Raw genomic sequence first — 17,537 nt, 5'->3', positions numbered from 1 at the left:
CTGAAGTCACTTTGCGAGGCTTACATAATAGAAACCACCCAAAAATGACCCCATCTAAGAAACTACACCCCTCAAGGTATTCAAAACGGATTTTACATACGTTGTTAACTACACCCCTCAAGGTATTCAAAACTGATTTTACATACGTCGTTAACCCTTTAGGTGTTGCACAAGAGTTATTGGCAAATGGGGATGAAATTTGAGAATTTATTTTTTTTGTCTAATTTTCCATTTTAACCCATTTTTTCCACTAACAAAGCAAGGGTTAACTGCCAAACAAGACTGTATCTTTATTGCCCCGACTCTGCCGTTTACAGAAACACCCAATATGTGGCTGTAAACTACTGTACGGCCACACAGCGGGGCGTAGAGTGAAAGGTGCGCCATTTGGTTTTTTGAGGGCTGATTTTTATGGACTGGTTTATTTACACCATGTCCCATTTGAAGCCCCCTGATGCACCCCTAGAGTAGAAACTCCTTAAAAGTGACCCCATCTAAAAAACTGGTATTATCAGGGTCCCTCTTCCCTCCTGTTCGTCTGTGGTCTTGTCCTAGTATTCGTCCCCTGTTGTGTAGTTTACGTTTGAGCTTTATACCCATATATTCTCCCGTAACTGGGATCTTGTGATTTCTCTACAATGGAAGCTGGATTCCCGAATTATAATCTGGTACTCATTTTACCACAATGTATCTGCGTACTTGTATTGTGATTGTCTGAAAATATACACAGCTGTACACGGCCTCGATTTGCAATCTGGCTGTTCTCATTGTATTGCTACTATATTGGCTCTTCTAATAAAAGAATTTGAACCACAATATGTGTCCGTAAAACTACTGTAAGGCCACACAGCGGGGCGTAGAGTGAAAGGTGCGCCGTTTGGTTTTTTGAGGGCTGATTTTTATGGACTGGTTTATTTACACCATGTCCCATTTGAAGCCCCCTTTTTTTTTACAATTATTTAGGTTTTTGACTATATTATCTTTTTTGATACAATTTTTTTTGGGTATCTCTAAAGTCTAAGTGTCATTTTTTTTATTTTTTTCATCCAATTATCTCATGTGGGGGCTCATTTTTTGGGGGATGAGCGTACGGTTTTATTGGCACTATTTTGGGGGCTATATGACTTTTTTATCGCTTGCTATTAAACTTTTTGTTATGTAAGGTGACAACAAAATTATTTTTTTGCACCTATTTTTTATTTTTATTTTTGACCGTGTTAATCTGGGGGGTTGGGTCATGGGGTATTTTTATAGAGGAGATTCTTACGGATGCGGCAATACCCAATAAGTCTACTTTTTTTACAATTATTTAGGTTTTAGACTATATTATCTTTTTTGATACAAATTTTTCTTTGGGTATCTCTAAAGTCTAAGGGTCATTTAAAAAAAATGTTTTTGATCCAATTATCTCATGTGGGGGCTCATTTTTTGCGGGATGAGACGACGGTTTTATTGGCACTATTTTGGGGGCTGTATGACTTTTTGATCGCTTGCTATTAAACTTCTTATTATGTAAGGTGACAAAAAAATTACTTTTTTTGCACTTTTTTTTTTTTTTTTCTGGACCGTGTTAATCTGGGGGATTAGGTCATGGGGTATTTTTATAGAGGAGATTATTACCGACGCGGCGATACCTAATATGTCTACTCTTAATAAATTATTTTAGTTTTTTTGGATGTCTCAAGTCTGAGAACCAGTTTTTTTATCTGATGTCAGTGCAAAATTGGGATATAAATTTAGTACTCCATGGAAGTGTGATACTCCCTGAAGCAACCGTCAATGCAGAGGCCCGGATGATTGGGGCACGTGTCGCACTGAGTAGTCGTGTCCTTCCGTATCCCCCTCCTGCGACACACTCTGCACTTTTTTGGGGTTCGTCCCTTCTTTCCAGTATGGGGGACCACACCTGGAAAGTGTTGGCCAGGGACGATCCGGGCACCTACAGTTCCCGAGGTACTCCGGCCTGCTCTTTCCGAAAAGATCAGGGCCTTGAGGACTGCCTCATAGAACTGGAGAAATGTCCCTGTGCTGCCAGCGCTTCGGGATAGTACAAAAGAGTTGTACATGGCAACCTGTACCAAGTAGACCGCAACTCTTTTTTGTACCATGCCCGGGTTTTGCGCATGGCGTTATATGGCTTGAGGACTTGATCAGAGAGATCCCATATACCGATTGTAGTCGACGATACAATCGGGCTTGAGGACCGTTGCCGCGGTACCTCGCACAGGGACAGGGGTGATGCCGTTACCATGAATTGTGGACAGCATAAGGACATCCCTCTTGTCCTTATACCTGACCAGCAACAGGTTTCCAGTGGTAAGGGCACGGGTCTCACCCCTGGGGATAGGTACCTGGAGGGGGTGGGCAGGGAGGCCGCGTTGATTTTTCCGCACGGTCCCACAAGCGGACGTGGATCTGGTGGCAAGGGACTGGAACAAGGGGATACTGGTATAAAAGTTATCCACGTAAAGGTGGTAACCCTTATCCAGCAGTGGGTACATAAGGTTCCACACAAGTTTCCCGGTAACACCCAGAGTGGGGGGAATCCGGGAATCTCGCCCCTCGTATACACGAAATTTGTAAGTGTACCCTGAGGTACTCTCACAAATTTTGTATAGCTTCACGCCATACCTCGCCCGCTTGGAGGGCACATACTGGCGGAAAATGAGTCTCCCCTTGAACGCAATGAGAGACTCATCAACCGCGACCTCCCTTCCAGGTACATAGGCCTCCATGAATTTGGCCCTAAAGTGATCGATGACCGGCCGTATCTTATACAGACGGTCATGGGCATGATCACCTCGGGGGGGACATGCTGCATTATCGGAATAATGCAGACATTTCCGGATGGCCTCAAACCGGGAGCGTGTCATGGCTGTACTGTAAAGTGGGGGCTGGTATAGGACGTCCCCACTCCAGTACAGCCTGACACTGGGTTTCTTGACCAGGCCCATATGCAGCACGAGGCCCCAAAATGTCCTCATTTCGGCTGCACTGACCGGCGTCCAGCCACCGGGCTTGGCCAAAAAGGAGCCCGGGTGTTGAGCGACGAACTGTTGGGCGTACAGATTCGTCTGCTCCACCATCAGATTTACCAGTGGGTCACTGAAAAAATGACAAAAAAAGTCATATTCAGTGTAGCCCACTGTGGAAATCTGGATTCCTGATTGGCCTACAAAATCAGGAATCACGGGCTCGTATCGCTCTGGGCTACACCAGACTAGTTCACCGGCAGGGTGCTCCGGTGGATTTAACTGGTGGGCCGGGAAACCAGTACGAGCCCCAGAGCTGCTCGTACTAGTGTGGGCCACAGGGTCCCTAACATGGCGGTCCCCTTGCTCCGCCTGGCGGCGTCTCCTCCGCCTTGGGGGCTCATCATCATCGCTAGATGATGAGGAGGATGCGGATGACAACAGGAATGTGGGGTCATCCTCATCCTCACTGGGACTCTCGGAGTCGGAGGCAAGCTGGGCATATGCCTCCTCGGCCGAGAACGTCCGGCGGGCCATAGGGGAGTGTGTGTCTGCGTGTATATGTGAGTGTGTGTAACTCTTTATTTGGTGTGTGGGGGCACGGGTGTTCACGAACTCACCCTAAAACTAACAGAAAAAAAAAAAAATTAACTAACTAAAAAAAAGGGCAAAAAATGTGGAGAAAAAAATTCAAAACCGCTGATCAACCATCCGAAGTTGATCAGCGGTGCAATGCGCTAACAGTGGCCGGACACTAAGTGCCGGCCACAGTCAGCGTATAAAAGGAAAAAAAAAATGCATCCCAAAAATGGTGGGGGGGGGGGGGGGGGTGTCAAGTGGCAGCACCCCTGGGGGGGTCTAGGGTCACACGCTGTGGACCCCAGACACCCTAACTTAGGGTGATGCAATCAAAGTTCAGAAACTAACTTTCCCTTTTTTTTGGCAGCGATGGCGGACACACGTGCAGGCAGCTCCTCTCTCCTCCGGCTCCGGAACACAAAAGGAGGAGGAGAGGAGCGCCTGCCTCTTTTGAATCTGCCGCCGGACCGCCCACAGACCAATCAGAAAGCGATCCTGAGTGGTGATGTCACCATCACCACTCAGGATCGCTGGATGGTGATTGGTGGGGTGAAATCACACCACCATCACCATCCTGTTCCGGGTTATCGGGTCTTCAGAGACCTGAATAACCCGGAAACGCAGAAAACCGCAGGTCTGAATTGACCTGCGGTTTTCTGCGATCGCATACATGGGAGGGTCACCGGACCCCCCGGCGCATTTGCCCCAAGTGCCTGCTCAATGATTTGATCCGCGCGGCGGTGATCGAAAATACACAGGGCGTACATGTACGCCCTGTGTCCTTAAGTACCAGGGCACAAGGGCGTACCTGTACGCCCTATGTCCTTAAGAGGTTAAGGAAGTAATTAGCACGGTTGGACCTAGAAATGACACAGTGATAAACGGAGAACATTCACATTTTTGTGTGCATTTCTACTATTATAAAAGATGCAAACAAATCTCATATAAAGTGGAAGAATGACACCTTCCTGCGTCCTTTATCCTTTGTGGTCCATTCCCATGTTTCCTTCAGAGAAAATAAAAAATGCTTGAGCTCTTTTTTCGAATGTATTCTTAGTATAGATCTTTTGTTCAAACAAGCGCAAAAGCCACAGGCTGATCTCATAAACCTCAGCAAGTCACCGGTCCATTTGCCGGTGGTAGGTGGACAGCGGTTTCCATGGCAACTCATCTCCGCATTTAGACAATTTTTTATTTGCACTGGTGATATAAAAGGGACGAAAGCGGCCTCAGTTCTGGACTAATGACGTTTATACACACACAGTGCTTCACATTGTGTCATGTTATTTCTGGTGGAATACCTGTGCAGGTAAAAGCTGAAAAGGAGCCACTATGCTAAACCACAGCTCCTGGGGAAAGGGGATATAAAAAATAAAGAATGCAATAAAATAGCCAATTAATAGTTGTGTGGCACTGTCATTCTTATTAGGGTGGGATTGCATCACGTTTTTGTCATACATTTAACGTACAGAAAAAAGTTGTACATTAACAGATGCCTCAGACGGATGCCATACCATAGCATCCATCACCATGGAGTTCCACTGTAAAAAAAACATATACATTAACATATACATTAACTACTTAACATGTACTATGCTTTTTCATCCTTTGACTCCTGCAAAAAAAAAAACACGTATACGTTAACATGAGTTTTTTTTTTTTACAATGGAACTCTATGGTGACAGGTGCCACAGTATGGCATCCCTCTGAGGCATCTGTTAACATATACTTTTTTATGTATGTTAAAAGTATGACAAAAACGTGACGTGGATCCACCCTTAGAAAATATTTTCATGAAGCCCATGTGTCACGGCTGAGGATGGGGAAAACCCTCAGCCGTGCGGTATCAGTAGGCGGATGGTCAATGCCAGGCCAGGCCAGGAATCAGAGAGCAGGTCACCTCCTACACATCCCTAATTCTGACCTTGTCTCCTATCCGTATGAGCCAACCCTGAAGGTAGGAGGGCTCATACTCCGGAACCTGATATTCCTGCTAGCCCTCAGGGTGGCCCTGGACTAGGAGCAGGGTAAGACGACCTGTTCCTCCTAGACACGGAGGAACTGGAGTCTCACTGGCCAAGCGACAAAGAAAGGGGAACATGAACAGACATATGGCAATGACAGGTAAGTGAGACTAGTACCACACTTACCTGCCACAGACACACAACCTGGAACCCACGTGCAAGTGCTGCTGTCCACAAACAACACAAAGGACACCGCACACACAGACATCACACGGGAACCCAGGAAACCATATTCTGCAATAAATAAAGACCAAACAAACATCTTCTAAACACCGTACATAAACCTAAGGCAACCGCACACATACCTGTTGTCCGCGGCAACCGCACTTGAGGCAAACAGCAAAGTGCCCCCAGCTGCAGTTGACACAACACCAGACCGCGGGCAACTGTATGCGGCTCCCAAGTAGTCACGGCCATAAACATGGTCGTGACACCATGGTTGTAATAAAGGGGTTTTCCACTCTTTTGAGTTTCATGACCTAACCTCAGGATGGGTCATCAATATCAAATTTTTGGTGGTCCAACACCCGACTCCCCCATCGACTGTCTGTTTTCAGCGTCAGAAACAAAACTGTGGGTGGAACTGGAAGGCTTCGCACACGGTGTAGAGGCCATGCCAGCATACTGCAACAGTTCCCGTTTACTTGGGAGCAGAGCTGCAGTTTCTCGACAAGATCACTACACAGTGGACAGAGGCTTCTGCTTCCCGCTCCGTCCCATTTTTTTCCAGTGCTGCCAGCTGCCAAAACTGATTGGTGGAGGTGCCCTGAGTCACACCCCCACTGATCTGAAATTGATGACCTATCAGGAGGCCGGGATCCATGTTTTGCGGATCTGTAGTTTGTGGTCTTCCAAACTCAATGGGCCAGATTTATCATGACTCTGACAGCTCACTCCACTTTCACATATGGCTAAAGTCAGTTTTAGCCAAGTCAGATTTATGATCGGCCCTTTAAGACTGTGATAAATGTGGTTTGACCATAGCAGTAAGCAGCTTTACAAAAGTCACACTTCTTTACGAAAAAGTCGCATGTTCCAATAAAAAATTTGCATAAGATAAGCATGGTCCTCACTGGAGTGAAATTGCGCATTTTTTTGCGACTTTTTAAATAGTCGCAATAGTAAATCTGTCTAGAGATTCATTTACATAAAAAATATGTCCACTTTCAGAAAACTGGCGAGTATAGAGCAGAGCCAAAAAAAGTTGCAAATTTATGCGCAGTTTTAGCGATTGCACAAAAATATGCGACTTTTTCACTCCAGTATTCTGACTTGAGCTAATGATAAATCTGGCCCATACAGTCGTATGCATTTAGCGTTATTGTAAGGTAAAAAACTACATGTGGTAATGGTGTTTTTACCTGGTCTGCCCAAAAAATGTAACGCTAACATATATGTACCAATCTAACAATAATGTGAAGAAACTAGAACCTGCCCTGCAAAATGGAAAATCCCCAAATTTTGTGTAATTATGAAGAGCAAAAATAAAATAGTTCTTTAGTGATTAAGGGGGTCATTTATGAACACATATACAACACTTTTGTGGCGTATATCTGGTGCAGATTCTGTCACACGCCATGTTGTGGCAGAATCTGCAATTTCTTCCACGCTCACGCCAGGTCTAATAAAGTTGACGTGGCGTGGGCGGGGAAGGGGACGTCCGGCAGGCCCGTCTCCTTCATCATTTTCTACGCCTGGTTTAGGCGTAGAAAATGGTCTAAATTTAAGGCACCAAGAAACCTGTATTACATTAAGAAGCGGCGCTGTCTAAGCCCACCATAGTCCCCCCCCCCCCAGTAGCAATAAAGCCACTATAGCGCATGACCCTGAAATAATAATGGCTGCTTATATTGCCCACAGTAGTGCTAATGTCCCTCTATAGTAACCCCAGTAATAATAAGGCCCCCATAATGTGTCCCAGTAGAAAAAATGCCCCCGTATAGTCCTGCCTGTAGTACTAATGCCCCAATGGTGCCTTCACAGTTATAATAATGACCCCCTTCATGACACAGGCCTCTTCCAGACTGTGTCCTGAGCTGCTTGCAGCCTGACGGTTGCAGCCTGAAGCCTATGAGAGTGAGCGGTGGGGCAGAGAGACATCGGTTTCAGTGCCCCACCACAGCATTTGAATGTATCGACATCTTGAGAACTGCAAAAGGTCCTAGCAACCAGCACAGCGCACTGCAGGTTGAGATCCACTGGTCTAGGTGATATACAGGTCCTTCTAAAAAAAATTAGCATATTGTGATAAAGTTCATTATTTTCTGTAATGTACTGATAAACATTAGACTTTCATATATTTTAGATTCATTACACACCAACTGAAGTAGTTCAAGCCTTTTATTGTTTTAATATTGATGATTTTGGCATACAGCTCATGAAAACCCAAAATTCCTATCTAAAAAAATTAGCATATTTCATCCGACCAATAAAAGAAAAGTGTTTTTAATACAAAAAAAGTCAACCTTCAAATATTTATGTTCAGTTATGCACTCAATACTTGGTCGGGAATCCTTTTGCAGAAATGACTGCTTCAATGCGGCGTGGCATGGAGGCAATCAGCCTGTGGCACTGCTGAGGTGTTATGGAGGCCCAGGATGCTTCGATAGCGGCCTTAAGCTCATCCAGAGTGTTGGGTCTTGCGTCTCTCAACTTTCTCTTCCCAATATCCCACAGATTCTCTATGGGGTTCAGGTCAGGAGAGTTGGCAGGCCAATTGAGCACAGTAATACCATGGTCAGTAAACCATTTACCAGTGGTTTTGGCACTGTGAGCAGGTGCCAGGTCGTGCTGAAAAATGAAATCTTCATCTCCATAAAGCTTTTCAGCAGATGGAAGCATGAAGTGCTCCAAAATCTCCTGATAGCTAGCTGCATTGACCCTGCCCTTGATAAAACACAGTGGACCAACACCAGCAGCTGACATGGCACCCCAGACCATCACTGACTGTGGGTACTTGACACTGGACTTCAGGCATTTTGGCATTTCCCTCTCCCCAGTCTTCCTCCAGACTCTGGGACCTTGATTTCCGAATGACATGCAACAGTCCAGTGCTGCTTCTCTGTAGCCCAGGTCAGGCGCTTCTGCCGCTGTTTCTGGGGAATGCGGCACCTGTAGCCCATTTCCTGCACACGCCTGTACACGGTGGCTCTGGATGTTTCTACTCCAGACTCAGTCCACTGCTTCCGCAGGTCCCCCAAGGTCTGGAATCGGTCCTTCTCCACAATCTCCCTCAGGGTCCGGTCACCTCTTCTCGTTGTGCAGCGTTTTCTGCCACACTTTTTCCTTCCCACAGACTTCCCACTGAGGTGCCTTGATACAGCACTCTGGGAACAGTCTATTCCTTCAGAAATTTCTTTCTGTGTCTGTTGAGGAAGGGTTGAGACGTATGCATATATATCCATGCATGCCTGCAAACACGTGCGGGCATGTATGGTATATATGTGCATACATTAACCACAGCATCATGGGACGATGTGCGCAGATGTGCCCAGCATCTGCGCACGTCTGCCCATGGTGATCCCCAGGGGCTCATGGTGGCCCCTGTGGGAAATATGTGCCTCCTTTAGACCATGCCCCTTATAATATATATATATGGCTGTGGCCCCTTATAACATAGATATATATATATATATATATATATATAATCCCCCTTAGAATACATTATGCCCCTTATATATGTGTATATATATTATCAGGAGGACATATATGTGTATCTGCCCCTTCTTTGATATATATGGGCCCCTTTATATGGCCAATAGGGATATATATTTCCTGTATGGCCGTGTATATATTGGCCCTGTATGGCCAGTGGGGACATATGTATGTCCCCTGTATGTGATGCCCCAGGTATGAGAGTGTGTGTGTATATATAGATATGTGTGTATGTATTTGCACACATGTCTTTATGTATATACACTTGTGCCTGCATGACAGTATGTATGTGGGCTTATTGCTGCCCATTCATACCCCCGGTTTTGTATGTGTATGTGTTTATAGATGTGGATATATATATGTACTATGTATATGTGTATAATTGTGCATATGTGCGTAGATACATATATATATATGGCCCTGTATGGCCAGAGGGGGGAAGGTCATAGTGTTATGTCTGTATATGTGGATATGTCTGTATGCTGCACACATGTCCATTTATACTTACATTAGAGTTGGGTATATATAGATATGCCCCAATTGTCTTATATGCATGTGGCCAGTTATGTCCCCCAGCCATGGAGCCCCCCCCCCCCCCGCCTACTTGCGGGTGATGGCACCAGATGGCTAGATTGTCCAGTTTCTGGTCACTTCAGAAGTTCAATCGAGCGCTTTAAAACATGCCCAGCAGGGCTCCCCCACCTTCTGTCTAGGGACTGTTTATGACATGGGTGTGTGTGTTTGTGGTGCCATGGTGTCTTTGGCTGTACAGATTGTGAGCCTCAGGGGGCCAGCCAGTTGTCTGCTGCAATCTGAGTGCATGCATTCCGTCACACGCACACGATGATGTCATTTCCCTACACCTTGGATGGGGGAAGGGGGGGGGGGGGTGAGAGTGACTTATAAATAAATCCAAGACAAAGGAGGGGCTCGGGCAACCAGACTAGAACCAGAGACACATGAGGACTGCTGCCTGAAGGAAGAGAGGCCCATTTGGCCCTGGAGATGGCTGAGTATACGCTGGCATGGCATTGTACCTCCCTTGCAGTGCCAACCATATTCACCCCCCTTATTTCCCTACCACTATCCCACCAACAATTAAACCCTTTGTATCCCAGACCCCATGCTGCCCCTTGTTACCCCTGATTAACCCTACTGTTTAACCTCTTCCCTGCCACCCCAGCTCCCCTGCTGGTCTCATACCCCTGAGTGTTTAACCCCTTCCCTGCCAGGACCCTGGTGGCCCTGATTCTGTGCCCCTGATGTCCCTAATCCATTAACCCCTTCCCTGCCAGAACCCCAGCTCTCCTGCTGGTATTAACCTCAGCACTCACTGGCAAATAACCCTTGCAGTGCTGAATCTATAGTGTCTGTGGCCTGCACTCGCCCCTGCAGCGCCACTGGTAACCCCTTGTACCCCGTAGGGACAGTGCAGACGGGTGGGTTATTGTTAATATTACTTGTATGTGTGTATTGTATAGTTAGTTTGTGGGTGGAATTTGGGAACGTGTAGTGTAGTTTAGGATTGTATATGTGTAGTGCTGTGTATTGTTAGTGTATTGCGTGCTTAGTGTATTTAATAAATACCGTTATATTTGTACCCTTTGTGTAGCGTGTACTTGTTAGCGGTAGCGAGTTAGTAAGGCGCATGCAGCTAGCATTAGTGATTAGTGTAAAGCATAGCGAAAGTATTGTGTTGTTATTATATAAAGGTATAAATAGGCGGAGTCATCACTAGACGGCTCCTCCTATTTAGGAATATTAATTATCGATATTTGCATAAATATTGGTGATTAATATTCCCCCTTTACAGTGTCTTACCCTCTTGCTTGAGGGTGTCAATGATGGCCTTCTGGACAGCAGTCAGGTCGGCAGTCTTACCCATGATTGCGGTTTTGAACCAGGCTGGGAGTTTTTAAAAGCCTCAGGAATCTTTTGCAGGTGTTTAGAGTTAATTAGTTGATTCAGATGATTAGGTTAATAGCTCGTTTAGAGAACCTTTTCATGATATGCAAATTTTTATAGATAAGAATTTTGGGTTTTTATGAGCTGTATGCCAAAATCTTCAATATTAAAACAATAAAAGGCTTGAACTACTTCAGTTGTGTGTAATGAATCTAAAATATATGAAAGTCTAATGTTTATCAGTACATTACAGAAAATAATGAACTTTATCACAATATGCTATTTTTTTTTAGAAGGACCTGTAGTATTCACATCAGGTCTTTATGATTTTGCAGACCCCCTAATAAGTTCAGACTCCAGACCAGACCTCCTAAGTAGTCATACCCAAGTTGCAGACTAGAGGGAAAAATATCCTCCTTATACTCCCCTCTCCTTGTTCCTCAGGCCTCCTCTGCTCCAGATGCCAGCTGCCACACCATATCCTGATGCCAGCTAGCCTCAGGACATTGTGTTTGGCTCCACACTTTACATCCATGGCATCAGGACTGAGTACAGTGAGCAGAGCCTACAACAGAAGACGCTCGGGGAGTGAAAAGTAGTTAGTTACTTTGGACATTATCTCCGCTTCCCTGGCCTGCTTACCTCTCCCTTCCTGACAGGAAGTCCAGGTGTGGGGAGGAGAAGCGGTCAACAAAGTGAAAATATTGTTTTTGTATGTGCTCATTCCATTGCTTAAGGCAATATATGACCCTGTGTCCCATCATGACAACCTCTCTCCATATACCCCATATGATATATGGATACACTTTTCCAAAGAATTTGATACTGTGCCACAGAAACTGTACATACTCGGAACTGGTCACTGTTACTAGTGGGGTATCACAGGGGTCTGTATTATTCTCTTCAATATTTTTCTAAATCATCTCACAAGGGTTACATAGTTAGGGCTCATTCTGACGACCATATATTTGTATCTGTATCTATTCTGCAATTTTGCAGAACGGACGCGGACCCATTGAAACATATGGACGTCTCCGAGATAGTGAGTAGCAGGAGATCTTTGAGACTGGGAACACGTGGTTTGATGTGACATGTTTACCTTGTGGATCAATAGGCGTCTGTGTTGTTTCTGGTACTGGCCACACCCTTAACCTCAAGGTGTTGCTATTGTGGTCATTTATCTTTCCCTATTTATAGTTGTTCCTCCCACAATGCTGTGCGGTTTATAGCTTCAGTTGGACCTGTGGATAGCTGGTGTTTGGTTCTCGGCTGAGTTCCTGGTGCTGCCATAGCTTCTTGGAAGTTGTTACCTTTTCCTTTGTATTTTGGCTTTTCTGTGTGTTGCATTTCTTTGTTGTTTTGTATTAGGCTTTAGGGAGACTCCCGTTCATCCTTCCTTTTGGAGGAACAGGATGTCTCGTTCCTGTCATTAGTATCATGGTCCTTTAGGGTTAGATAGGTATTCCTGTGTATGAACTCACCTACCTCTGGGGTCTGTTCATACGGGTAGTCAGTCAGGGCTTTCATTAGGGTTTTCACTAGGAGGTGTCCATCTTCATTCCCTAGTTTTCAGGCCTTATTTCCTTTCCCTTTCCCTCCTATGTTCGGTGTGGGGTTTCCATTCATTTCAATGGGGCTGCAAAAGATGTGGACAGCACCCCGTGTACTGTCCGCATACGTACTTCTGTTCCGTGGCTCCGCAAAAAAAGATAGAGTATGTCCTATTCTTGTAGACAAGAATAGGCATTTCTATCATAGGGCAAAATGCTGAACGCACACGTCCGGTATCCATTTTTTGCGGACCGCAAAACGAATATGGTTATCTGAATGAGCCCTTACATAGTTAATATGGTTGAAAAAACACAAAAGTCCATCAAGTTCAACCACGATGGGTGGGGATGTGAATTTTAGAAAAAGGGGAGTGAGCATTAATGTAATTTACTTTTAAGAATTCATCTAAACCCTTTTTAAAACTGCCTACTGTTCCTGCTGTGACCACGTCCTGAGGAAGTCTATTCCACAGATTCACAGTTCTTACAGTAAAGAAGTTTTGACGCTTCTGGAGAGTGAACTTTTTCTTCTCCAGTCGGAGGCAGTGCCCCGTTGTCCTTTGAGGGTATTTGTCATGGAACAATTTTTCACCGTAATTTTAGTATGGCCCACTTATATATTTGTATAGATTAATCATGTCACACCTTAGACGCCTCTTCTCAAGGCTAAATTTAAATCTTTGAATCTTTCTTCAAAACTAAGACCCTCCATGCCCGTTATCATTTTAGTGGCTCTCCTCTGTACTTTTTCCAGCTGCAGAGCGTCCTTTCTATGGACTAGTACCTAGAACTTAACTGCATATGCAATGTGTCGGACCTCAGGGGGAAACATGTGAGGTTCACGGTGGGCCGACAGTCACAACAGTTCATCGGTTACTCATGGTTAGCAGATGCCTCCCTGGGCCAGCAGTGCAGTGAAAGGGAGAACAGCACCAAATTCTCCGGGGCACACTCTATTACAGGGGACACACCGGCCAGGTGGTGATCGAGGTGCCCTTGATGGTGATTGGCTTTTCTGGGTGCTTGTGCGGCTGGGCCCCTGAATTAGGTAAGTGTCGTGACGCCAGCACCTTGGTGGTGCAAAATGATGTGAGGGGTTGTAGTATGGAGATGGAAGAATGAGGCAGGTTTTAAATCCAACTAAGTACTTCACTGTAAACAGGGTCTTGATAGCAATTTACATCCAGACATAAACAGTCTCTCATGTATATGAAGGTTGAATACTGTAAATCCAGTTAAAGGGATTCTGTCACCTCCCCTAACCCAAAAAACGATTTTAAAGCAGCCATGAAGCACAGCTTACCTTGATTAGGCTGTGCTCTTTTATCTTGTAATCCGTCCAGCAGTTTCTGCAAAAAACGACTTTTATTGATATGCAAATGTGTCCTGAAGGTGCCCAGAGGGGCGTTTTGTTCCTCTTAGAGAGCCCAGTACCGCCTCTCTTACAGTGCCCAGCCCGCCTTCCTTGCACTGTCTAACTGCCCCCAGCCTGCCACAGCCTCTCCTCCCCCCTCCCTCACGCCGAACGAACTCTCGCACAGGCGCAGTACCCACTGAGGGCTGCGCCTGTGCGATCAGCAGGAGACTGAGGGCAGGAGCTTCATCCTCGTCACTGGGCATGCGCCGAGCCCAGTGACGTCCGATGCTCGCTCTTCCCTCAGTCAGCAGGGAAGAGCGAGCATCGGACGTCACTGGGCTCAGCGCATGCCCAGTGACGAGGATGAAGCTCCTGCCCTCAGTCTCCTGCTGATCGCACAGGCGCAGCCCTCAGTGGGTACTGCGCCTGTGCGAGAGTTCGTTCGGCGTGAGGGAGGGGGGAGGAGAGGCTGTGGCAGGCTGGGGGCGGTTAGACAGTGCAAGGAAGGCGGGCTGGGCACTGTAAGAGGGGCGGTACAGGGCTCTCTAAGAGGAACAAAACGCCCCTCTGGCACCTTCAGGACACATTTGCATATCAATAAAAGTCGTTTTTTGCAGAAACTGCTGGAATTGATTACAAGATAAAAGAGCACAGCCTAATCAAGGTAAGCTGTGCTTCATGGCTGCTTTAAAATCGTTTTTTGGGTTAGGGGAGGTGACAGAATCCCTTTAACAGGCTGTATATGTGGCTATATCTCAGGCTATGATAGGAGGTTGTGTACTCACAGGTATTTAGTCCTGAATCTGGTCCTAGTCTCAGTAACGGTGGTTTTAGGATCCTAATCTTCTACTTCAGTGTTGCTACAGATGGTCTTTCTGTACTTGTAATAATAAACGGTGAGGCTGCCGGAAGCTATACGTCCTTCACGTGTATACAAAGGTACCTGAAAGCCCGGGAAAAAGACTATTGTCATCCTTTGTCTTTTTATAGAAAATAATCTTTCACTGGGCACCCCGGAAGGGTGTACCGTAGAAGCAAGATCCCACCTTTTGCCTATTCCTTGCCTTTGGTAACTGAGATAGGTCTGGGCTACTCTGGTCCGTGGAGGTCCAGAGCGCTGAGAGGAGGGGGGTCCTCTCCTTCCCCCTGCTCCTCACTACTTCTTCTACTACATCTAACCAACTCTAAACAACAACCTCTAACTAGGCCTGAACTGAGATATACAGTTGCAAGAAAAAGTATGTGAACCCTTTGGAATGATATGTATTTCTGCACAAATTGGTCATAAAATGTGATCTGATCTTCATCTAAGTCACAACAATAGACAATCACAGTCCGCTTAAACTAATAACACACAAATAATTAAATGTTACCATGTTTTTATTGAACACACCATGTAAACATTCACAGTGCAGGTGGAAAAAGTATGTGAACCCTTGGATTTAATAACTGGTTGAACCTCCTTTGGCAGCAATAACTTCAACCAAACGTTTCCTGTAGTTGCAGATCAGACGTGCACAACGGTCAGGAGTAATTCTTGACCATTCCTCTTTACAGAACTATTTCAGTTCAGCAATATTCTTGGGATGTCTGGTGTGAATCACTTTCTTGAGGTCATGCCACAGCATCTCAATCGGGTTGAGGTCAGGACTCTGACTGGGCCACTCCAGAAGACATATTTTCTTCTGTTTGAGCCATTCTGTTGTTGATTTACTTCTATGCTTTGGGTCGTTGTCTTGTTGCAACACCCATCTTCTGTTGAGCTTCAGCTGGTGGACAGATGGCCTTAAGTTCTCCTGCAAAATGTCTTGATAAACTTGGGAATTCATTTTTCCTTCGATGATAACAATCCGTCCAGGCCCTGATGCAGCAAAGCAGCCTCAAACCATGATGTCCCCACCACCATACTTCACAGTTGGGATGAGGTTTTGATGTTGGTGTGCTGTGCCTATTTTTCTCCACACATAGTGTTGTGTGTTTCTTCCAAATAACTCAACTTTGGTTTCATCTGTCCACAGAATATTTTGCCAGTACTGCTGTGGAACATCCAGGTGCTCTTGTGCAAACTGTAAACGTGCAGCAAACTGTGGTATCCTCCCATGAAATCCATTCTTGTTTAGTGTTTTACATATCGTAGATTCGCTAACAGGGACGTTAGCATACGCCAGAGACTTTTGTAAGTCTTTAGCTGACACTCTAGGATTCTTCTTCACCTCATTGAGCAGTCTGCTCTGTGCTCTTGCAGTCATCTTTACAGGACGGCCACTCCTAGGGAGAGTAGCAGCAGTGCTGAACTTTCTCCATTTATAGACAATTTGTCTTACCGTGGACTGATGAACAGCAAGGCTTTTGGAAATACTTTTATAACCCTTTCAGCTTAATGCAAGTCAACAATTCTTAATCGTAGGTCTTCTGAGAGCTCTTTTGTGTGAGGCATCATTCACATCAGGCAATGCTTCTTGTGAAAAGCAAACTCAGAACTAGTGTGTGTGTTTTTTTTATAGGGCAGGGCAGCTGTAACCAACACCTCCAATCTCATCTCATTGATTGTACTCCAGTTGGCTGACACCTCACTCCAATTTATAGTAGAAAAGGTTGTAGCCAGCTCACCTTCCGATCCTGTGTGACGGTGCACGGGGCGGACTCAAGCCAGTCCGGAGGTAGATACACAAAGTAGAAAAAGGCTCCAGCACCAGAAGGACGTAGTGAAAAATCCCGGTCTTTATTTTTGTCACCACAATACAGGTACAACCAGCAACAGTGACACTGGAACCCACTTATCCCAACGATCAATTAGCTCTTAGAGATGTCATTAGTCTAGGGGTTCACATACTTTTTCCACCTGCACTGTGAATGTTTACATGGTGTGTTCAATAAAAACATGGTAACATTTAATTATTTGTGTGTTATTAGTTTAAGCAGACTGTGATTGTCTATTGTTGTGACTTAGATGAAGATCAGATCACATTTTATGACCAATTTGTGCAGAAATCCATATCATTCCAAAGGGTTCACATACTTTTTTTTACAACTGTAAGCTGTGATACTTTAACATCACTGTACAGCTGTACTTAGGTACTAAAACAGACCCAGGATTTTATAGTCAGGTCCACAACATTTTCATTTCTGAGGGTACATCAGGGTCCATTGATTTCAATTAATATTATGTTATTCATCGGTTTCAAACTATGGCTAATGGCTTGACTTTGCCACACAATATTTGCTGTTTTAGAAGACAAAGCCTACTAATTTATGCAAGAATCATTGAAAAAGTAATAATTAAAAATATTGATCTGAATTGATTTTGGATTGGATTTCAGTTAGATTAACTAGAATGTAATCTAATCCTCGCAGATGCCCCCTTCCCTAGTGCTCCCAGAAGAACCTTTCCTAGACTGCATTCTTCCTCTGTTCTTATATAGGACCAGTGAGCTCTCCTGACATTTTTTAAAGGGGTTAGCTAATTTCCTATACTTCCATTGGAGTGTCAATGTTC

Source organism: Bufo gargarizans, chromosome 4, assembly GCF_014858855.1.
Source record: "Bufo gargarizans isolate SCDJY-AF-19 chromosome 4, ASM1485885v1, whole genome shotgun sequence".
Lineage (NCBI taxonomy): Eukaryota > Metazoa > Chordata > Amphibia > Anura > Bufonidae > Bufo > Bufo gargarizans.
Note: the sequence above shows the minus strand (reverse complement) of the source record.